Raw genomic sequence first — 25807 nt, forward strand, 5'->3', positions numbered from 1 at the left:
TTACGGCGCCGGTTGCTGAGGAAAGTGGAGCGGGCAGAGTAGTGTCCGATGGCGGCGACCGTGAAGCAATTCCGCCGGCAATGGTTCATCTCGGGGGTGCGAACAATAGGAGGCGAGTAAAAGTTGCATTGCGTCATCCCTGGCATGTGCAGGGCGAATTTTGGCCATCTGCTGCTTGAAGGTTGTGACAATACGTTCCACTTCGCCGTTTGCTGTGGATGGTACGGTGCACTCGTGAGATACCGTATGCCATTGCGTACACAGAAAGTTTCAAAATCATTTGAAGTGAACTGAGGGTCGTTGTCTGACACTATTACTTTAGGTAAATCCTCTATGCAAAAAATAGGGGACAACACCCGAATTGTGACGTGACGTTTTCGAGTTAATTGACACAGCAAAAGGAAACTTGCTGTACGAATCAAGCAGAGTCATATTTCGAAATACTTTTCACCTCACAGCGTTGCGATCAATTAAAATAGCAACAGCGTCATACACGCAAAAGGGAAGTGTTTCTATTCCAACAGACACAATCTTGGGGCTTCTTGACCATAAAACACTATTTACACTTTCATTGGGGTTTTGAGTTTTCACATGAACACACTTTTTCGACTTTCAGGTGATGCTACGTCTCTGAAAAAAGGCTTTATCACCTCCATTACCGCATCAGTCAGGCTATGTTTATGACTGTACACTTCACCATTTAGCAATCCCTTGTTGTACTTACACCAGCTGGCCGCACGGGATTAGCCGAGCGGTCGAAGGCGCTGCAGTCATGGACTGCGTGGCTGGTCCCGGCGGAAGTTCGAGTCCTCCCTCGGGCAGGGGTGTGTGTGTTTGTCCTTAGGATAATTTAGGTTAAGTAGTGTGTAAGCGCAGGGACTGATGACCTTAGCAGTTAAGTCCCTTAAGATTTCACATACATTTCAACATTTTGAACACTAACTGTTTTCTCTTTTGGGACACAACTAATGAAGGAGACTTCCAGCAGTTGTAAAAGTAAGAAAAAAAAGGAGGGCCCAAACAGTCTTTCTCATTTCTTAGACACTGTGTATGTTTTGTCTAATAGCCATTCCATAATAGTTCTGGATTTTGTCAATTACACTGTCAGTTAACCTTTCCTCTCATTCAGCTCTTTACCACCAGTGAATTTTTTTTCGTTTTGTACTAACCTTTCAGTCGCCGAAGTTTCGATCCCGTTCGTTTCTGTAGGCCAATACACTCAAATTTATGCACTACAACATCATCACCAAATTGCTTCTATTCTTGAACGTGTCTGAAACTTTTAGAATCACTGGAAGCAAGGTAGTTCACATATCGCGTATTATCACATGCTACAGATCGCTGAAATATACTAGCAACACCAGCCACTCCTATTCCTCCACTACTGCAGTTAGCTGTGCAATTATTTTCACGTGTACCTTTATTTTCTTGTGGACACCTACAATATTTAGATTTTACTGCTAACTTTAAAGCTTTCCCTTTATACACACTGGTGGTAGATACTACACCATGAAGATATGTGTGTCCTCGTTTATGCCAGATACCACTACTTTCTATTAATGCGTCTTCCGCAGCCTTCTTTATGGATTATATATAGACATCTTCTAATTTAGACACTATAAGTGTACCATAGTTTGTAAACTTGGTTGCGGAATACGTAAAATACATGATGCCACAGAAAACTGCACCTTCGGTACTACCGTTACCAACTGGACGCAAGGCATAAGCAAATATAATGTTCTATTAATAGAGTTCGATAACAATTTCTGCATTTTGAGTTACTACAACACTGTTACAAACGGTGGTCATGTTTGAACACTTACCACATTTCAGTTCCATTTCACTGTGCAGGTCTTACGTGGTTTGTTATAGAGTGTTTCAGACTGACTTCACTATAATGGTTACATCTTACACAACTTAAAAAAATTCCGTTGAGAACCGACATGTCAAATATTCTATTCACATGTGATTTCCCCATGAAACATTCATGTCTTTCATTAACTGAACCAAGCTTCGTATGAGAAGTACTTCCTTTCTCACTTGCATTGCAATGAGTACGAGTACCAGCTAGATTATGTTCACACACTTGGTTATCGTCGTTATTGTTTTGGTAATAACACCTGCGATTGGCTTTCCAGTATTTTTCATTTTCTTAAAAGCCTACAGAGGATTTCTAGTCACTTTACGTTTACCCATGATTATCCTTCAATAAAACGGAGACGTCAATGAACAGTATTCACTGATAATATTTTCAGGATTACAAAAGAGTAATTAAACGTGAAACACACGACAATCGATGGATCGATATTTACATCGAACTATCACAGGTTAGCTACAACACTTATTTTGTGACAGTTATTTTCTCTCACATCACTAAAATGTACATAATGAGCATGTAGATTCATGAGTACAACATTTGACAGCAGTGTAACACCACCACGTAGTGACAATGCAGAACAGATTCCAAAAATACCTTAAAATAGTTATAATCATCTGAAATGAATTAATTATATGTAAACTGAAAGAGAAAATTATGTAGATTCCTAAAAAGCAAAAAAAGTAAGAATTGGACTTACCACAATCTTGAACCTTTCCGCAGCCCGTTAATTCAAAACTGTCCATGTCTGTATACTCGAGAATTGGTATATGTGACGAACTATGATCATTCCATCATCGTGCGAAATTTTCATACAATAATGAAGGGTAAAAAATGTCGAATATGGGTACCTCTACGCCAAAATCACAAAAATCAGCTAGTGGTGACATGTGTCGCTTATGATCAATTGTCTCGTCTCGGTGGAGGTTCGAGACCTCCCTCGGGCATGGGTGTGTGTGTTTGTCCTTAGGATAATTTAGGTTAAGTAGTGTGTAAGCTTAGGGACTGATGACCTTGGCAGTAAAGTCCCGTAAGATTTCACACACATTTGAACATTTTGAATTGTCTCGTAAACAACATCAACCATTCCTATCCTATATCGTTGCTGCTGACGAGAAATGCTTTCTTTATGCTAACGTAAGGGGAATAAAGGTTCAGGGAGCCCAAACGAAGCAGCAAGTCCACGTACGAAGACCTGCGAACATCAACAAAAAATAATGTTACGCATCTGGTTGAACAGTTACGGTGTAGTTTTCCACGAAATGATTCTGCAGGGAGTATTCATCATGGCTGACATTTGTTGTCAATAATTGAGATGTCTTGCAGACGCAATCCAACAACAACGACCAGGAAGACTGCATTACGTAATGCTACTCCACGATAAAACTCGCCCACATTTCTGCTAGAGACAAAAAAAACTCTACATAGGAGTCGAGTTGGGATGTAATTCCACGCTCACCGTATTCTCCTGATCTTGCGCCCAGAGATTGTCACTTTTTCTCTCTCTATCGAAAATTCTTCAAGGAAATTCCTTTTCGGATCAAAGTACCTTCGGAAAATTGCCCTACTGCTACTTCGCGTCAGCACCATGCGATTTCTACAGTCGCGGAATCAAAGAGTTATCTCATTGTTGGCTCACTACTGTAAATAATGAATGAGAATATGTGATTGATGATGAATGTCTATGTTACATGTACCGGTTGTGTTTATTAAACTTATGTAAAAACGCTACGAACTTGTGCATCAACCTATTATTTACGGCGTTAATGTTAACTGACGTTAGTATTCCTTGTCGGGTATATCGCATGTGCTGAAAGGCACATTCCTCTGTTATTTCGGCACGTATTTGCAGTTTGGTGTTTGCAGGGTGTAGGTGGGGTAAGCCCAAAAAATTACTGCTCATCACGTGTCCCATGCCTCCCGTAGTACTGACGGAAAGCTTCGCTTTGTTCCCAGACACAAATAAAACGTTTTTTGAAGCGTAATTATAAGTGCCACTTCGATAGGGCGGTTCAAAATCATTTTAGAGTAATATTCATTTTATCGATGTTTTTTTAATAGGAATCTTCATTCACTTTAAACTTTCATGTGTTCCATATCTTCATATGTATTTTCTTAAGAATTACTTCTTCTGTAACTGCGTTCTCTGTAACTACTTTCTCTATAACTACATTAAAGCCTTGGGGGAATAAACTGCATAGTCAACACACTCCTACCCCTCCTTGTTCGCATGGAACACCTCCGCATCTCCTATACTGTCCGCAAACTAGATTCCAATGACACCATTTCCTCCCTTCTGACCATCCCCTGGTATGCTGCTACCCCTTACAAATATACTCCTCTGTCCCCAAATCAACATACTCAATATACTATCCCAATTAATTCACACTCCCAGACAATGGGATCTCGCCCAATATTTGTTCCTCCTACCAGCTTTAACTGTTCCCCAAGCATCACACTCCACATCAGGAGTCATCTCTATTTTCCTTCTCATCCATCCGTATCCCTTTCCTCTTACAACCACTGCCCTATCTACGCAATAGACCACTCCTCAGCCCCTGTCTTTCCCATCGACCGTATTTTCCGCAAAACCACATCAACTCCTGCCGCTCATCTCCACAGTTTTCCTAGCAGATCCCTATCTGTCTCCCCCCACACCTGCCAACCGTCTGGAATACACTCTCTTCACCGGCAATACTTCTCACTATTGTGCAGGTCCTTCAGATTTTAAGTGAAAGCACAGTGCTTCATTTTTTTCAACAGAAGAGTTTCACTTTCCTGCGTCCTGTTTTTAAAATGTATATTTTTTCCTTTTTTAAATGTCCGCCATTGATTTTAATTTTAGAGTAGAAAACCCACAAATTTTACCCACTTGTAATTCTTTTTTTTTAATGTGCTTGGATGAAGAGCGGAGAACTGTACCGCTGACAGTCCACAACGCCGCCCATATGGAACGACGTATATGAAATAACAAAAAATAAAATAAATAAATTGCACTCAGCAGTGACAGTACATTTATTTTCCAACTTTCAGTTATGCCGTTAAATTCATTTTGCTTTACAACCAACAAGATGCTGGAGGATAAGGAGGGAAAATATATTTTCTCCGCGTCACTTGCACCTATTAAAATGGTTCAAATGGCTCTGAGCACTATAGGACTTAACTTCTAAGGTCATCAGTCCCCTAGAACTTACAACTACCTAAACCTAACTAACCTAAGGACATCACACACATCCATGCCCGAGGCAGGATTCGAATCTGCGACCGTAGCGGTCGCGCGGTTCCAGACTGAAGCACCTGGAACCGCTCGGCCATTCCGGCAGGCTTGCACCTATTACGTTCTGTTCATACACATACATACCGTAGAAATTAGCTGCACCGGAATTTTTCACGAGGATTATAGTAACACTTTTGTCGTGTTAAACGCCCGTTTAATCATTCCGCTGTCCATGAGACTAAACTTAGAAACAATGTTACTGAGATTGCGTTTATTCACTTAGGGGTCAGATTCTATCTACAGGGCATTAAAATCGGGGTCACAGTGGCTGGTCACGTTATTAGATGCACCCGAGTTTTCTGACAATTCATTACTTTCTGGAAGCTTGTTTTGTAAACAGGCTCACCTACAAGTATCATGGTTTAATAGTGTCAATACTGTTAAAGAATTGTTATTGAATGACATGAACTCAGCTGTTGTGATGCGTGATACTTGTGAGAACTGATTGTTTATGAACAGCTGCCATTTATAGTTTTGAGATCAGCTAGAGCTGACGTGTTTGAAGTGTGGGTCCATTGTAAAACATCTAGTGTTGTTATTTTACTGGTGTATATCATATTTAGCCTCCAGTGATGAAGTTGGCTGACTATTGAGTGATTTCAGATACGCTAACGTACGAGAATAATGGGAGAACTAAATGATTTGACGCCTCGAAAGATACTGGAAGTAAAAGCAGTGATGGAACGCATTTAAATCTAGAGATTTCTCAAAGAAGGCATGTAAAGAAGAAAACAAATTTGATGAGGACTTAGTCTCTCAAAGAAAGTACAGGTTTGCCGGAAGACTAATATTTTTACCAAGATCTGAGCAATTATTGAAGAAGTTATGCCATGAGAATGAGTTTATTTGGACAAAATAAATGAAAATGGAACTCAAACGCAGAGGTGTTATTGCATCTGAAAGAACTTCAAGGCGCAAACTGCCGTAAATGAACTTCAAGGCAGGTAGGCCAGCCGAAAGTCAAAATTAATTGCTACCCTGATGTCAAAACATCTTGCGTGGGCAAAGAAGCAGAAGTACCTGGAAATCGGTGAGTATCTTTAAAATAGACAATATTTGCTTTCATACCATGGACCTTGCCGTTGGTGGGAAGGCTTGCGTGTCTCAGCGATACAGATAGCCGTACCGTAGGTGCAACCACAACGGTATCTGTTGAGAGGCCACACAAACGCGTGGTTCGTGAAGACGGGCAGTAGCCTTTTCAGGAGCAACAGTCTGGATGATTGATCTGGCCTTGTAACACTAACCAAAACGGCCTTGTTGTGCTGGTACTGCGAACGGTTGAAAGCAAGGGGAAACTACAGCCGTAATTTTTCCAGAGGGCAAGCAGCTTTACTGTATGGTTAATGATGATGGCATCCTCTTGGGTAAAATATTCCGGAGGTAAAATATTCCCCCATTTGGATCTCCGAGCGGGGACTACACAAGACGACGTCGTTATCAGGAGAAAGAAAACTGGCGTTCTACGGATCGGAGCGTGGAATGTCAGATCCCTTAATAGGGCAGGTAGGCTAGAAAATTTAAAAAGGGAAATGGATAGGTTAAAGTTAGATATAGTGGGAATTAGTGAAGTTCGGTGGCAGGAGGAACAAGACTTTTGGTCAGGCGAATACAGGGTTACAATTACAAAGTCAAATAGGGGTAATGCAGGAGTAGGTTTAATAATGAATAAAAAAGTAGGAATGCGGGTAAGCTACTACAAACAGCATAGTGAACGCATTATTGTGGCCAAGATAGACACGAAGCCCACGCCTACTACAGTAGTACAAGTTAATATGCCAACTAGCTCTGCAGATGACGAAGAAATTGAAGAAATGTATGATGAAATAAAAGAAATTATTCAGATAGTGAAGGGAGGGAAAATTTAAGTCATGGGTGACTGGAATTCTGTAGTAAGAAAAGGGAGAGAGGGAAACGTAGTAGGGGAATATGGATTGGGGCTAATAAATGAAAGAGGAAGCCGCCTGGTAGAATTTTGCACAGAGCACAACTAAATCATAGCTAACACTTGGTTCCAGAATCGTAAAAGAAGGTTGTATACATGGAAGAAGCCAGGAGATACTGACAGATTTCAGATAGTGGTAAGACAGAGATTTAGGAACCAGGTTTTAAATTGTAAGACATTTGCAGGGGCAGATGTGGACTCTGACCACAATCTATTGGTTATGAAGTGTAGATTAAAACTGAAGAAACTGCTAAAAGGTGTGAATTTAAGGAGATGGGACCTGAATAAACTGACTAAACCAAAGGTTGTACAGAGTTTCAGGGAAAGCGTAAGGGAACAAATGGCAGGAATGGGAGAAGGAAATACAGTACAAAAAGAATGGGTAGCTTTGAGGGATGAAGTAGTGAAGGCAGCAGAGGATCAAGTAGGAAAAAAGACGAGGGCTAGTAGAAATCCTTGGGTAACAGGAGAAATATTGAATTTAATTGATGAAAGGAGAAAATATAAAAATGCAGTAAATGAAGCAGCCAAAAAGGAATACAAACGTCTCAAAAATGAGATCAACAGAAAGTGAAAAATGGCTAAGCACGGATGGCTAGAGGACAAATGTAAGGATATGGAGGCTTATCTCACTAGGGGTAAGATAGATACTGCCTACAGGAAAATTAAAGAGACCTTTGGAGAAAAGAGAACCACTTGTATGAATATCACGAGCTCAGACGGAAACCCAGTTCTAAGCAAAGAAGGGAAAGCAACAACGTGGAAGGAGTATATAGAGGGCCTATACAAGGGCGATGTACTTGAAGACAATATTATGGATATGGAAGAGGATGTAGATGAAGATGAAGTGGGGGATATGGTACTGCGTGAAGAGTTTGACAGAGCACTGAAAGACCTGAGTCGAAACAAGGCCCCAGGAGTAGACAACATTCCATTAGAACTACTGACAGCCTTGGGAGAGCCAGTCCTGACAAAACTCTACCATCTGGTGAGCAAGATGTATGAGACAGGTGAAATACCCTCAGACTTCAAGAAGAATATAATAATTACAATCCCAAAGAAGGCAAGTGTTGACAGATGTGAAAATTACCGAACTATCAGTGTAATAAGTCACGGCTGCAAAATACTAACGCGAATTCTTTACAGACAAATGGAAAAACTAGTAGAAGCCGACCTTGGGGGAGATCAGTTAGGATTCCGTAGAAATATTGGAACACGTGATGCAATACTGACCCTACGGGTTATCTTAGAAGCTTGATTAAGGGAAAGCAAACCTAGGCAAACCTACGTTTCTAGCATTTGTAGACTTAGAGAAAGATTTGACAATGTTGACTGGAATACTCTCTTTCAAATTCTGAAGGTGGCAGGGGTAAAATACAGGGAGCGAAAGGCTATTTACAATTGCAGGTATATGAGTTGATGGGTATGAAAGGGAAAGAGTGGTTGGGAAGGGAGTGAGACGGGTTTGTAGCCTCTCCCCGATGTTATTCAACATTATATTGAGCAAGCAGCGACGGAAACAATAGAAAAGTTCGGAGTAGGTATTAAAATCCATGGAGAAGAAATAAAAACTTTGAGGTTCGCCGATGACATTGTAATTCTGTCAGAGACAGCAAAGGACTTGGAAGATCAGTTGAACGGAATGAATAGCGTTTTGAAGGGAGGATATAAGATGAACATCAACAAAAGCAAAACAAGGATAATGGAATGTAGTCGAATTAAGTCGGGTGATGTTGAGAGTATCAGATTAGGAAATGAGACACTTAAAGTAGTAAATGAGTTCTGCTATTTGGGGAACAAAATAACTGATGATGATCGAACTAGAGAGGGTATAAATGTAGACTGGCAATGGGAAGGAATTTCTGAAGAAGAGAAATTTGTTAACATCGAGTATAGACTTTAGTGTCAGGAAGTCGTTTCTGAAAGTATTTGTATGGAGTGTAGCCATGTTTGGAAGTAAAACATGGACGATAAATAGACAAGAAGTGAATAGAAGCTTTCGAATGTGGTGCTACAGAAGAATGCTGAAGATTAGATGGGTAGATCACATAACCAATGAGGAGGTGTTAAATGGGATTGGGGAGAAGACAAGTTTGTGGTACAACTTGATTAGAGGAAGAGATTGGTTGGTCGGACATGTTCTGAGGCGTCAAGGGATCAGAAATTTAGCATTGGAGGGCAGCGTGGTGGGTAAAAATCGTAGAGGGAGACCAAGAGATGAATACACTAAGCAGATTCAGAAGGATGTAGGTTGCAGTAGGTACTGGGAGATGGAGAAGCTTGCGCAGGATAGAGTAGTATGGAGAGCTGCATCAAATCAATCTCAGGACTGAAGACCACAGCAACAACAACAACGGTAGTCATACATATGCTTTCTCAGTTGAAGACCAACCATATTGGAAATTTTAATGACTATTTCATTTTGCTTCAGGTTTGCTGTTTTGACGAGTCCGTATTTGAAATAATTAAATCTCACTTTGTACGAAGTCATCTTGTTGAAAAATGCCATCCTCAGGTATTGTGCAGACTGAGAAATATCGCAACAAAGTCCTGATGTGGTCTGTCATCAGTGACAAAGGCACTGGAGGTATTTACTTCGTTGAGGGGACAATGCTGCAAGACCAGCATAAAGAGAATAACAGAAGGGCCTTCTAAAGGATAACCATTTGTGTTTATATACGACGGAGCTCTATGCGAAACGGCACAATCAGCAAAAACCTTTTGGCAGTTAGAAAACGTCCGTTTGTTACACTTTCCGGAAAATTCGCGAAGCATGAACTCAACTGAAAATATTTGGAAAGTGGAACAAAGGGAAGTGGGAAAGGAAATAGTCACAAAAAATGGTTCAAATGGCTCTGAGCACTATGGGACTTAACATTTGAGGTCATCGGTCCTCTACAACTTAGAACTACTTAAACCTAACTAAGCTAAGGACATCACACACATCTATGCCCGAGGCAGGATTCGAACCTGCGACCGTAGTGGTCTCGCGGTTCCAGACTGAAGCGTCTAGAACCGATCGGCCACCACGGCCACCGAAATAGTCACCACTAAATTCGTCTCACTGAATAGGTTATTCAAGTCTGGTATCATCACTTGCAGATGCGAGACACGGATACTGTGTTAATAGTACGCCAAGGCGAATTTAACTATTAATAGCTGATAAAGATGGTGTGACAAAGTATCAAGAAGTTTGGCCCAGTTCCAGTTATTACACTTTTCGTTAAAAACAGCAACAATAGATATTAGAACCGTGTGCTTTATCAGTTATTATTACTCTCTAATGTTTAAAGATACTTAAAGAAATTAACTCGTTTCATTTGCACTGATCAAAATAACCACTGCAGATTTTTGTACGTCCTGATGTTATGTTTAAAACTCAATGTGTATCCACTAATACGGGCAGGGACTTTAGGATGAAGTATAAAGTGCTACCAGGCTTTCAAGATTTTTCCGCAACCGGTGTCAGACAAGTCCGTCTGGATGACGTGGCCAGCTGCAGGTACAGCGCAGCAGGCGCTGTCGCTCTCTCCGTGTGACGAACCAACCACCTACGGCAGAGGCAGCCACGGTCCTTGTGGTTGGCTGGAGCTGGGCGGCCAGAGCAGGTAGGGAGGGCGGCCCTTTGCAGCGCGCCGTGCGGCTGTCCACACGCGTCGCTGCTTATCTTATCAGGGCGCCTGCAGTGTCGTGCGGCGCAGCTGGCCCTGGTCCGCCCAGCCATACCGCGGTGTGGTATCCCATGCTTTGTGGCGGACGCGGCTAATCTCCTTCCGCATCGCTTTGACGCTGTAACCTAAACCGCAGTCGGCGGTGCTGTCCCTGGAGTTGCACCTGCCCACCACCGCTCCCACACTCATGAGGGCCACTAATTTTTTTCCTACCACAATGCAGCTACACTGCGGGTTCATCACACACTATAAGGCACAATCCCTTTTCTTCTACCACTGCGCTGAACACATTCGCCAAACTCTACTCTACCTCCTTATCTTTAACCTGTCATTTCATAAAAGACTGCGACCACAGTTTTCAGTGGCCTGAAACTTTATACGTTTATGTGAAATGAGCTCGCCGGACAAAAAATTAATCGCCCTAGTGCACACGCACAGGTGAATTTGCTTCACCGCGCGACTGCTACGATCGCAGGTACGAAACCTGCCTCGGGCATGGATGTGTGTGATGTCTTTAGGTTAGTGAGGTTTAAGTAGTTCTAAGTTCTAGGGGACTGATGACCACAGATGTTAAGTCTCATAGTGCTCAGAGCCGTTTTTTTTTTTAATTTGCTTCAATGAGCCGTAAGGCAGTAGCGACCACTGAGACATTTATGCTTCAAGCGGACATTGTACGTAAACATGGGTACTCGTAAGGACGTGACAGAGTGGCAAAAAATGGGCAATCGTGTTCGGCCGTGCTCATCGTCATACTGTGAGAAAATTCTGTATTTGATGGAGTGTCGCGGCAGACTGGTCAACGTGTTTGCAAGCAGAAGTGTAACACACGTGGCCACGAAACACATCAGAACTGTGGTCGCAAAAACATCCGCACTGCTAGTGAACGGAGGTGTATTCCACTGCTTGAGACTCTAAATCGCTTCGAGACCGTACAAGTATTCCTGTAGGCTGTGAATGGAGGTTCATTCCAACTGGTAAGCGAGAGAACATTGCGATGGAAACTGAATACAGAGAACATATGGAGTCAAGTCAACTCACATTCGGCCATTCATCTACATCTATATGGATACTCTGCAAATCACATTGAAGTGCCTGGCAGAGGGTTCATCGAACCACCTTCACAATTTTCTATTATTCTAATCTCGTACAACGCGCGAAAAGAACGAACACATATAACTTTCCATACGAGATCTGATTTCCCTTATTTTACCGTGGTGATCGTTTCTCCCTATATAGGTCGGCGTCAACTAAATATTTTCGCATTTGTAGGAGAAAGTTTGTGACTGGAATTTCGTGAGAAGATTCCGTCGCAACGAAAAACGCCTTTCTTATAATGATGTACAGCCAAAATCCTCTATCATTTCTGTGACACTGTCTCCCATATTTCGCGATAGTACAAAACGTGCTGCGATTCTTTCAACTTTTTCCATGTACTCCCTCAGTCCTATTTGGTAAGGATCCCACACTGCGCAGCAGTAGTCTAAAAGAGAACGGACAAGCGTAGCGTAGGCAGTCTCCTTAGTAGGTTTGTTACATTTTAAAAGTGTCCTGTCAATAAAACACAGTCTTTCGTTAGCCTTTCCCACAACATTTTCTATGTATTACTTCCAATTTTAGTTGTTCGTAATTGTAATACCTACGTATTTTAATAATTGACTGTTTTAGGTTGGACTGACTTATCGTGTAACCGAAGTTTAACGAATTCCTTTTAGCACTCATGTGGATGTCCGTACACTTTTCGTTATTTAGGGTCAACTGTCAAATTTCGCACTATTCAGATATCTTTTCTAAATCGATTTTCAATTTGTTTTGATCTTTTGATGACTTAATTAGTCGAGAAACGAGAGCGCCATCTGCGAACAACCTAAGAAGTCTGCTCATATTGCCTCCAAAATCGTTTATATAGATAACGAACAGCAAAGAGCCTATGACACTACCTTGGGGAACGCCAGTAATCACTTCTGTTTTACTCGGTGGCTTTCCGTCAGTTACTACGAACTGTGACCTCTCTGACAGGAAATCACGAATCCAGTCACACAACAGAGACGATATTCCATAAGCTCGCAATTTCTCTCCAAGCCGCTTGTGTGGTACAGTGTCAAAAGCCTTCCGGAAATCCAGAAATACGGAATCGATCTGAAATTCCTTGTCAGTAGCACTCAGCACATCATGTGAGCAAAGAGCTAGTTGTGTTTCAAAGGAACGATGTTTTCTAAACCCATGTTATGTGTCAATAGACAGTGTTCTTCGAGGTAATTCATAATGTTTGAACGCAATATATGTTCCAAAATCCTGCTGCATATCGACGTTAGCGATATGGGCCTGTAACTTACTGGATTACTCCCAGAACCGTTTTGAATATTGGTGTGACCCTGTGCAACTTTCCAGTCTTTGGGTACGGATCTTTCGTCGAGCGAACGGTTGCATTTCATTTTTAAGTATGGAGCTAATGCATCAGCATACTCCGAAAGGAACCTAGTCTTGACTAGAAGACTTGCTTTTATTAAGTGATTTAAGTAGCTTCACTACTCGGAGGACATTTACTTCTACGTTACTCATGTTGGCAGCTGTTCTAGATTCGAATTCTGGAATATTTACTTTGTCTTCTGTTGTGAAGATATTTCGAAAGGCTGTGTTTGGTAACTCTGCTTTGGCAACACTGTCTTCGATAGTATCTCCATTGTTATCGTCCAGAGAAGGCATTGATTGTTTCTTGCCGCTAACATGCTTTACATACGACCAAAATCTCTTTTGGTTTTCTGCCAGGTTTCGAGACAAAGTCTCTTTGTGAAAACTGTTATAAGCATCTCGCATTGAAGTCCGAGTTAAATTTCGAGCTTCTATATAAAATCGCCAATCTTGGGGATTTTGAGATCGTTTGGGTTTGGCATGTTTGTTTGTTTGTTTCTGAAACAATGTTGTAACCCGTTTTGTGTACCAAGGAGGATCAGCTCCGTCGTTTGTTAATTTATTTGGTATAAATATTTCAATTGCTGCCGATACTATTTATTTGAATTTAAACCACAGTTGGTCTACACTTACATTATTAATTTGTAATGAGTGGAGATTGTCTCTCAGGAAGGTGTCAAGTGTATTTTTATCTGCCTTTTTGAATAGGTATATTTTTTGTTCATTTTTGGAGCAGTTGGGGATTACAATATTCAGTCTTGCTACTACAACCCTGTGTTCACTAATACTCGTATCGGTTTTGATGCTCGTTATGAACTCAGTGTTATTTGTTGCTAAGAGGTCAAGTGTGGTTTCACAACCGTTTACTATTTGCGTGGGCACGTGAGCTAACTGCTCGAAATAATTTTCAGAGAATGAGTTTAGCACAATTTCGGATGATATTTTATGCGTACCACAGGAATTAAACATGTATTTTCGCCAACAAATCTAGGGAAAAGTAAAGTCACCACCAACTAAAATAGTATGAGTCGGGTACGTGTGTGAAATCTAACTCAAGGTTTCTTTGAACCTGCTTTTGAAGACGAGCACAGCAACGCTCATCGGCTGAAAGAATATGTGACTCGTTTGTGTGCGACGTACCTACGCAAAATTGTGGACACTTTCTATTTGAATCCAGGCTTTTAACAAGTCTAGGGGCGGAATTACTCGGTATTAAATGATGTTTGTAATGATTTCTCTAGAAATAACTAATCTTTGTCCAGTGCGCTTATGACCCCTAAGTGAACAAACACCTTATGACTAATCAGTCATTCTGAAGCCGAACAAAGTTCACACAGAAGTTACAAACTGTCATTTAATAGCATTTGTACGAGTCATATATAAACACCTTTCTCGCCTGATCTACACCAGAAATTTTCAACACTTCCCTATTGCAGAACCAGTATTCACACCAGGGAGAAGTTGTAACGACCAGGTACGGTTCCTCATTATTTATATCGAAAAAGGGTATCGGAAGAAATTAATAAATGTGTCTACATTTTGGATCTATTATGAGCTTCTGACATTGCTTGGCGAGAAGAACGTATTTTGAACTTCTTCTGTGTCATCCCATGTCGTAAACATTCGACCATACTTAGCAACATGCTAAGCAAAAGACAATTTCTGATCAATTCTGACCATGGCAGAAGCAAAACAATTAAAGTAATGAATCCTTGTCCCAAGGATCTATTCTAGCTATTCATTCATTTCAGCCTGTGCATAAGCGACTTACAGGGAGGGTCTTCAAGAAAATTCGTTTATGCAGTGACATTCGTTTGGTGAGCCAGAGTTCCAGCAACTTGACTGATGCTGAAACCCCTTTATCCACTGATTCGGAAACCGTGGATGCATACTAGAAACTGTGCCTCCACATCAGTCCCCACTCCCCCCACCTAGAAAAACAGTTACATCTGCGTTCACCTGCTCAAGAGATTCAAGAGACAAGCAAATTACAGACCACAAGTCTGGTTCAGAGGCCAATTCATCCGTACTGGAATATCTAGGAATTTCTAACTTTCAAGCAGCATCACGCAAATACTCGTATAGCTTCTAAATTAAAAACGAGAAATTACGCTCTTCGAACACTTGCTGCTATCTCACGGGAGCTATTCACATGCTTCGAAACACACAGCGTGTCATACTCCGCTGCTAATTACTACTATTTGACCTAGACCAGTGGGGCTCGCACTAGGAAGATAAAGCGCAACTGATTCAGGCCATGCGAATAATTATGGGATATATTTGGAGCACACACAACCTATGATGTCCTGTTACCAGCAGTATTCCTCATCCAGCTCTAAGATCATAAAATTGAGAAGAATCCTCAGTTACCCATTCATTGCACGAACGGAACACCAACGCTTCACATTTGAATAGGATTTTGAAACATCTACTGTGTTCGAATATTATAAAATCACGTCTAAGAAAATTATTTATTGACAAGTAACCTACACGGATCCAGAAAAGTTTTGGAGTTTCAGAAGGGTTCTTTTCCTCGCAAGCGACCTCTAATTAAATTGCGTGGCTGTGGTGTATCGTCTCAGTTGTTAGACCGGATTCGTAATTTCCTGTCAAGAAGATCACAGTTCGTAATAACTGACGGGAAGTCATCGAGTGAAACAGAAGTAATTTCTGACGTTCCCCAAGGAAGTGCTATAGGCCATCTGTTGTTAACGATCTACATAAGTATATGACGTAGACGTAGACGTAAACGATTTAGGAGAGAACCTGATCAGTCCTCTTCGACTATTTACAGATGATGCTGTCATTTACCGTTATCTAAAAGCATCACATGATCAAAACCAATTGCAAAATAAAGTAGAGAAGGTACCTTCATGGCGCAAAAAGTGACAATTGAATATAAATCGTGATAGTTGTGAAGTCATCCACATGACACTAATAATAAATCGCCAAATTTCAATTGAATGACAAATTACACAAATCTGAAGGTCATAACTGAACAGAATATTTAGGAGTTACAATTAAGAAGAAATTAAGCTGGAGCAGTCACGTAGATACTGTAGTAGGGAAAGCAAACCGAAGACTGCTATTTATTGGCAGAATACGTAGAAATGTAACAGGTCTACTAAAGAAACGCCGAACACTACGCTTGTCCTCCATCTTATGGAGGATTGCTGCTCGGTGTGGGATTTGCATAAGATAGAACTGGTGCACGGCATCGAAAAAGTTCGAAGAAGGACAGCTCGTTTTTTAAAATCGGGAAATAGATGAGACAGTGCCACGGATATGATCCAGTAATTGGGATGCCAGCAATTAAAACAAAGATATATTTCGCTGAGTCAGGCTCTATTCATGAAATTTCGGTCATTAACTTTCTCCTCAGAGTGTGGAAATACTTTGTTGGGGCCGCCTACGTAGGGAGGTATGATCATCATAATAAAGTAAGAGAAATGTGACCTCATAAAAAAGATCTCAGTGTTCGTTCTTCCCAAGCGCTGTTCCAGAGTGGAGCAGTGGAGGTAATTATTTAAAGGTGTTTTGATGGACGCTCTGCCAGACACTTAAACGTAAATTGCACACTAATCATATAGGAAGAAGGGAGAGTAGTGTGGTGCACAGAAAGTAAACCAATTGGGTCCTCTTCCAGAAGCAACCATTCATTGAAAATATATATGCACTAGTAATCAGTGGTCGATAAAAATCTAGTTGAGAACCGTTAAATGTGGACACAAGGATTCGGTCTGCCTAGACGTCAAAGATCATGAACCGGGTACGAACTAGTCAAGGCAGACGTAATTATCTAATGCACGAGAGGGGATGGGATATTTCTGCAACTGTGACCGTGGTTCCTCTTCCCACCCAGTCCAAAATATCGTTACTGGCTGTCGTCTTCGAAAGTACAAAGAAAAAATAGCGGGCTTATACCGCGCAGCCGGCCGAAGAGGCCGTGCGGTTAAAGGCGCTGCAGTCTGGAACCGCAAGACCGCTACGGTCGCAGGTTCGAATCCTGCCTCGGGCATGGATGTTTGTGTTGTCCTTAGGTTTAACTAGTTCTAAGTTCTAGGGGACTAATGACCTCAGCAGTTGAGTCCCATAGTGCTCAGAGCCATTTGAACCATTTTTTTTATACCGCGCATCAGATGAACCGACTGAATGGATAAGGGAAATATCTCTGGAGACGTAGGATCGTACGAGTTTGTTATTGGGCATATTTGTCAACAGTTGTGTATTCGTTTTCATCATACGTAAACTCATTAAATAAATCTGACTACTTTTCTTTTAGCCTTAGTAGTAACGAGGAACTTTCCCATAGCTCAACGGAGTGATTAAAGGTGGTTCAACTTTATTTAAACGAAGAAAAAACTGAAACTACAATCATTTCAACATATCGCATGGTGATACTAATTATATTCGTATATGGAATACTCCCTACATGTGAAATTCGACCAGTGCAGGTGTGACTGCACTCCTTGTCCTACATACAACAACTACTAAGTTACAAAAAAAGTTACCTACTGTGATAGCAAAATATCGAAGTTTCCAGCAGTTCAATCACGCGTCTGCCTAGCTGAAAATTTCATTTAAAAATAAAGAAATGCAGTTACATCTGAAGGCAGTTTATTCCGTCTGTTCCAGAGACGTATCGAAAACGAAATGTAGATCGTCCGAGTATGTTCACTGAGGCGAGAAAAGTCACTGGATATCGATACACACGTATAGAGAAGGCGTTACTATCGCATACGCAAGGTATAAATGGACAGAGCTGTCTTTTTTACTCAGATGACTCATTTGAAAAAAAACGTGATTATGGTCGCACTACGGGAATCAACAGACTCCGAACGCAAAATGGTAGTTGGAGCTGGACGCATGATATATTGCATTTCAGACAGTGATAGGGACTTAAATATTCTGATATCCACAGAGTCAAGAGTGTGTTGACAACACCAGGCATTACCTCTCACCACGGACGACGCAGTGGTCGACGGCCTTCACTTAACGAACGAGAGCTACTGAGTTTGCGTAGAGTTTCCAGCGCTAATAGGCAAACAACGCTTAATGAAATAACTTCATAAATCGATGTGGAACGCACGACGAACGTATACGATAAGACAGTGCGGTGAAATCTGACGTTAATGTGCTACGGCAGCAAACGACCGACGCGAGTGCCTTTGCTAACAGCACAACATCGCCTGCAGTGTCTCTCCTGGCCTGGTGACGATATCGGATGAACTACAGACGACTGGAATTTCGTTGTGTGGTCAAATGAGTCCTGATTTCCGTTGGTAACAGCTAATGGTAGTGTTCGAGTGTGACGCAGACTCCACGAAGCCATGAAGCCCAGATGGGAACAAGGTTCTGTGCAAACTGGTGCTGGCTCCATGATGGTGTAGGCTGCATTTTCCTGGAATCGACTGGGATCACTGGTCCAACTGAACCGATAATTGATCAGAAATGGTAATGGTGGACTACTCGGGGATCATTCACAGCTATTCATGGACTTCATATTCGTAAGCAGTGATGAAACTCTTATGGATGACGATGCGCCACATCACCGAGCCAAAATTGCCCGTGACTGGCTTGAAGAACATTCTGGACAATTGGAGCGACTGAATAAACTAACCAGAGCGCCCAGCAAGGATCCCATCGAAAATTTGCGAGACGTAATCGGCAGAACTGTTCGTGCACAACTACCTGCACTGACAACACTTCAGCAGTTGTTGACAGTTACTGAATCAGCATCACTCAGTGTTTCTGCAGGTGTCTTCCAACGTGTTGTTGAGTCAATGCCACGTCGAGTTGCTGCATTGCGCCTGGGGAAAAAAAGGTCAGACACGACATTAGGAAGTATCCCACGACTTCTGTCACCTCAGTGCGGTTCTTAAGTCAACACACGCATGGCCATTAAAATTGCTACACCAATAAGAAATGCAGATGATAAACGGGTATTCATTGGACAAATATATTATACTAGAACTGACATGTGATTACATTTGCACGCAATTTGGGTGCATAGACTGAGAAATCATTACCCAGAACAACCGCCTCTGGCCGTAATAACAGCCTTGATACGCCTGGGCATTGAGTAAAACAGAGATTGGATGGCGTGTACTGGTACAGCTGCCCATGCAGCTTCAACACGATACCACAGTTCATCAAGAGTAGTGACTGGCGTATTTTGACGACCCAGTTGCTTGGTCAGCATTGACAACACGTTTTCAGTTGGTGAGAGATCTGGAGAATTTGCTGGCCAGGGTAGCAGTCGAACATTTTCTGTATCCAGAAAGGCTCGTACAGGACCTCCAACATGCGATTATGAATTATCCTGCTGAAATGTAGGGTTTCGCAGGGATGGACTGAAGGATAGAGCCACCAGTCGTAGCACATCTGAAATGTAACGTCCACTGTTCAAATTGTCGTCAATGCGAACAAGAGGTGACCGAGATGTGTAACCAATGGCACCCCATACCATCACGCCGGGTGATACGCCAGTATGGCGATGACGAATACACGCTTCCAATGTGCGTTCACCGCAATGTCGCCAAACACGTATACGACCATCATGATGCTGTAAGCAGAACCTGGATTCATCCGAAAAACTGACGTTTTGCCATTCGTGCACCCAGGTTCGCCGTTGAGTACACCAACGCAGGCGCTCCAGTCCGTGATGCAGCATCAAGGATAACCGCAGCCATGGGCTCCGATCTGATAGGAAATGCTGCTGCACACGTCGTCGAACTGTTCGTGCAGATGGTTGTTGTCTTGCAAACGTCCCCATCTGTTGACTCAGGGATCGATACGTGGCTGCACCATCCGTAACAGCCAAGCGGATAAGATTCCTGTCATCTCGACGGCTAGTGATACGACGCCTTTGGGATCCAGCACGGCGTTCCGTATTACCCTCCTGAACCCACCGATTCCATATTCTGCTAACAATCATTGGATATCGGCCACGCGAGCAGCAATGTCGCATTACGATAAACCGCAATCTCGATACGCTACAATCCGACCTATATCAAAGTCGGAGACATGATGGTACGCATTTCTCTTCCTTACACGAGGCATCACAACAACGTTTCACCAGGCAACGCCGGTAAACTGCTGTTTGTGTATGGGAAATCGGTTGGAAACTTTCCTTATGTCAGCACGTTGTACGTGTTACCACCGGCGCCAACCTGGTGTGAATGCTCTGAAAAGCTAATCATATGCATATCACAGCATCTTCTTCCTGTCGGCTAAATTTCGCGTCTGCAGAACGTCATCTTCGTGGTGTATCAATTTTAATGGCCAGTCATATATATATATATATATATATATATATATATATATATATATATAACCTTGTAACAGTTCTGATACTAAATGTAACTGGGTTTTCCCTTTTGATGCTAGTCAATTTTCAGGATGAGCATTCTAAAGCCTTATGTCAGGGTGAAAACACTAAATTAATTAATTTTTCTCTCTTAACAACATGTGGGCAGGGTGGGTTCTTCCTTGGCTCGGGTATGAGGTCGAATGAAACATCATTTTTACATAAGATAACGTTTATTGAAGATTTGTACAACTGTTTCTTACTCCATGTTCTGGCTCGGAGAGCGGCAGCTGTGTCGTTTGCGAAGTCTTCTGCTGCGGCAGTAGCGGCGGCGGCGGCGTCTGATTACGCGTGGCAGTGTGTATCTCGTGTCGCCGTCTCGCCCAGCTGACTGGAGACGCGCAGCGCGAGGTGGCCCGTTTAATTATTGCGAGCGAAGTCGTGCATCGGATGGTGATACCTTGGATGTGGCGTCCCAGTGTTTCTCTTCTCTAAGCGGCCGCGTGTGTTGTGCGTCGGCCAGCGGAGCGGCGCGGCGGGGAAAGGCCAGTGTCCTGGACTCGAACAACGGACTCCCGCTTGCCAGTCTTCGGCTGTCAGATCTTCATCCCAGCTCACAGGTGACTGCTGATGTGAGGCCGTCACCTTCCCGTCCTCACGAGTCACCCGGGAATCTAAAAATTAGGCTTTAAATACCTTTTAACTTCTGTCTTCTGGCGCCGCGGCTGCTGCTTGCTATTCCATTACAGCGGCGGACTTGGTGCGTCTGTGCATGATGCAGTCTCTTCTTGCATGACGGTCTTCAGCATCGAAACTGACTGAAAACTACTGCTACGCCTCTCCACTTCTTCGTCTTCTTCGTCTCTCCTCTCTCGTCTCTCGGGCCCACTGCGTCTCGCATATTTATTCACTTCAGTTTACTGGAGGTTAAAGACTTCACGGTCATTGCCTCTTCTCTCATGTTGAGAAGCTTCTCGAAGAATCTTCTTAACGTCGGTCATTGGCTCTTGGAATGTAGGCGAGGGCCTTTGCTCACATGTGACAACTGAGAAACACGTGAGCCAGTCGGGCGATGCCCTGACGGCTGAATCGACAGCGCCCGCTTATGTGGAACTTGCTGACTTCACGGTCATTGTCTCTTCTGCTCTGCTGTCCTGCCCGCTGTTTGCCAGTATGTAACTCTCTAAACTAAATCAAGTTTTTCATTTATATTCTAATTTCTACTTCACTTTGATTTCTCTAATTTACTTACTTAAGTACCACTCAACATTCCTCCACCCTTCGGAGAAATTCGCCCTCGAATTTACCACTCAACAATATATATCCTGTTAACCCGTCATTGCGCCAGAACCACTAGCAGTAGCAGCAACAGCGTCGCTCCGTCCATTCCTAGAACTCTGGAAGTTCGCTTATAGTCATCAACCAAACTACACGAGCTAAGAGCAGGCTTACGATGAAGTTGGGGTAAATCGCTACGCCATCGATTAGTTCAGGCGTAGATGTCAGTAGCATATGCCCACAGAGTTGTGCACAAACTGAAACCTTACAAATTATTGCCAGTTTATCGACTGGGTAATTCGGGTGCTGTCACTCGCAGCCTGTACTGCAACAGGCTACTGCTCTCTCTGCAATGTGGAAAGCTTGTCCCCAAAACGCACGCTTTGAGAATTACTGTATTTATTTGAGAGCATCTACTTGCAGAAAAATCGACGTTGGAATTCTCGAAACCATGGTCAGTTACACGGACGAACTATGCAGGATGTGAAACCAGGAGCGAGCTGTGCAGTTAAAGAAGTACAAATTATTAGACAGATTTTTCTTTCATTGTATCCTAGCTTCTGATGGGTATCCTGACAACGTAAGCCACTTTTTTTCTTTCTTCAGAGAACTAACGACTAACGAAGCGACTTCCGGTTACTTCCTACAAGAGTATGGCAGAGCGCACAACGCCAACGCGTCAATGATACTGTTGCGAGAATATCTCCAATCTTCAAAAAACCTCGTAGTATACATCTATAACTTTAATAATTGTGAAACGCAGTTGATGAGACTTGCGCTGCCGTTACATGGAGAACTATCGGATTAGCCTCAACGGCCGGTCACCTGATTTGAACTAACATTAGTTCACATAACTTTTGCTACCTCTAAAGAATCGCCTTGGGAATAAGCACCATCCTTCTATCAAAATGCGGGGGGGGGGGGGGGGAGGGGGGGTGGGAGGAGGGGGGGGGGGGAAGGAGTTGAAAAAACAGTATAACCCACGAAGTGACAATACCTGCACTTCAGTTATCTAGCGTTTGAGAGTGACAGCACTTAGAGATTTGCAACGCACCTTACACCTTATTTCAAACCTTTACAATACTTCTCTGGGTGACAAACCACACAAAACGATAAAAAGAAGAATGTATGTTGCTTACTACGTTTTTGCTTTTAATGTAGTAAAACAGCCACATGAAACATGACATTTTAATTTGTTACTTCTTTACTACTAAGTCTATTCACAAAATGCTTCGCAGACAGTAGGCACAAATAGCATTGGATGTACCTGAAAAATTACAGTTGCGTGTAGTTCAGGAGATAAGACATCATAAACGCTAACCTGCATTACAATGAAAGAGCAGGTCGAAATTCCCTAGACATACAGGTGAAGTATACGTACAAATACGAGTGAAATATCATCATAAATAGACGTGAAATTTATTGGACGTGTGTCTATGCTCGTAAAGACGTGTTTTAAGGTCTCATCCTAAACCCAAGGAACGATTTCAATGAATTATAGTACACATATTAGTTACAATCAGGAAATAAATATTGCTGAGTTAAGGATCACCATCCTCCTTTTGGGTGAATGTGATAACTTGGAGAGAGAAGGGAATACGAAGGAGATAGAGCGATGGAGAATGAGGTAGGCGCGCATAGGAGAAGGAGGCGATTGACAGAGACAGGGGGAGGAACAGACAGGCGGAGACGTGGGAGAGAATGAGATGAACAGACAGAGGGAGGGGGAATTGTACAGAGACAGAGAGAGAGAGAGAGAGAGAGAGAGAGAGAAGGCGAGGGCACGAACAGAAAATGGGGAGAGGAAGTATAGACACATAAAGCCAAAAGAAGGAGACCAACAGAACAGGGAAGAAAGAGATGGACAGCGGGGGAGAAGACTGAATTGGAGGAAGAGCAGATGGAAAGAAGTAGAAGGAGCAGATGGTCTGAGGGGGGAGGAGGATATAGACTGAGAACAAGGCTGGAGGAAATGGACAGAGAGGGGGGGGGGAGGCTGGAGGAACTGGACAGAGGGAGAAAGCAGTGGAGATGGACAGAGAGAGGAAGAGGTGGAGGTGAAGGTCTGTTCAAGAGGGATGTTTATAGAGAGGGGGGACGAGAGGTGGATAAAGAGAGTTAGGATGGCTATGGAGATGGTTCAAATGGAGCTAAATGCTATGGGTAGGGGAGGCAGAGGAAGAGGTGTATAGAGTGTGGATGAAGTAGGAGATGAACAGATAGACAGTGCAAGAGGAGATGGACAGGGAAAAGGGGATTGAGTATATGGACAGTGAGAGGATAGAGGAGGAGACAGACGGATAGAAGATAAGAAGAAATGAATACTCAGCCAAGGCCGGGTTTCTCAGCTGGTGTATTGTAATAATGTAGCCCATCACGTGAGAATACCTGTACTTCATCCATCAAGTATTTGAGAATTATAGCACTTAGTGAACTGGGACAAATTTACCAAATAACTACAAAACATAACCAAATATTTTCTCGCTGACAACCCCACAAAATGATGACGGGAAAAAGGTGTATCAGTTACTACTTTTTTGCTTTTCATGCAGTAAAATTGCCGCATGGATCATGGCGTTTTCATTTATTACTGAATGTACCAGTAAAACTGTACCACTGTATGAAACATAGGTCAGGAGACATAACCTCACAAACATTGCGCTGCGTGAATATGAAACTGCAGGGAGAAACTTGCCACAGACTCAGGTGAACCTAAACGGAAGTTTCGGGAGATGGACTCATGAATGGGAGTGTACAAAAGCTTTCTTAGCTTGTTCTGTCATGCCGCAGTACAAATAAAAATCGTTAGAACTAACGTTAAAGATTTCAATTTTCATATGTGTGCTGGGTAGAGTGTCGACCTCAAAGGAAAATATTGTTTTCTTCTGACCTCGTTTCACACATAAGTATATGAAATACGTTCCTGTTAACCCTAGGACGCCTAACGAGGGGGATCATGGAACCCACAATTTTTTTTTGTCCCCTGCTTTTGCCCAAGTAAGTTTCATACTACATAATCCCTTTGAGTTATTGTTTGTTGCCTATTTTATGAAACATTAGTGTCAATTTATTTTATAGAAAATTCCTGCTTTGAAAGAAAAAATAATAAACTTATTATGGGTCCAACAAACCCCCCCTTATGCTTCCATGCTATAGAAAATTTCCCTTAGTTAGATTTCGTATTTCTCATATCTACAACAATGCAAGTTACTTTCTTGTTGGTTGGTTTTCTTGATATTCACAACAATCGGTTTACTTTCGGAGAAAGTGATTGTTGATGTCAGTCAGCTGTTATCTATCTTGTAAACTTGCAGTGAGTTAGTGCAGTTCCCTACTGTTCACACCCAGACCTAGAAATGACTAAAAGAATACGGGACTCGTCTTTAGAAAGAGTTCTGAATGAAATTTTAGATGACGATTCTGACTCGGGGAGTGAAAGTGAATATGAGGATGGTGTTATGGAGTATGATTCAGATCGAGAAAGTGATGTGGATGTTAGAGAAGATGAAGGTACCGCAGCTTCAGGCAGTGACCATCAGGATGTTATTGTGGCCAAGTCTGGAGGAAGGTACGTAACCACACAGCCTAGAATTCCTCGGAGGTCAGTTGCTAATATACACTCCTGGAAATTGAAATAAGAACACCGTGAATTCATCGTCCCAGGAAGGGGAAACTTTATTGACACATTCCTGGGGTCAGATACATCACATGATCACACTGACAGAACCACAGGCACATAGACACAGCCAACAGGGCATGCACAATGTCGGCACTAGTACAGTGTATATCCACCTTTCGCAGCAATGCAGGCTGCTATTCTCCCATGGAGACGATCGTAGAGATGCTGGATGTAGTCCTGTGGAACGGCTTGCCATGCCATTTCCACCTGGCGCCTCAGTTGGACCAGCGTTCGTGCTGGACGTGCAGACCGCGTGAGACGACACTTCATCCAGTCCCAAACATGCTCAATGGGGGACAGATCCGGAGATCTTGCTGGCCAGGGTAGTTGACTTACACCTTCTAGAGCACGTTGGGTGGCACG

This window comes from Schistocerca serialis, chromosome 9, assembly GCF_023864345.2.
Source record: "Schistocerca serialis cubense isolate TAMUIC-IGC-003099 chromosome 9, iqSchSeri2.2, whole genome shotgun sequence".
NCBI classification, from domain to species: Eukaryota; Metazoa; Arthropoda; class Insecta; order Orthoptera; family Acrididae; genus Schistocerca; species Schistocerca serialis.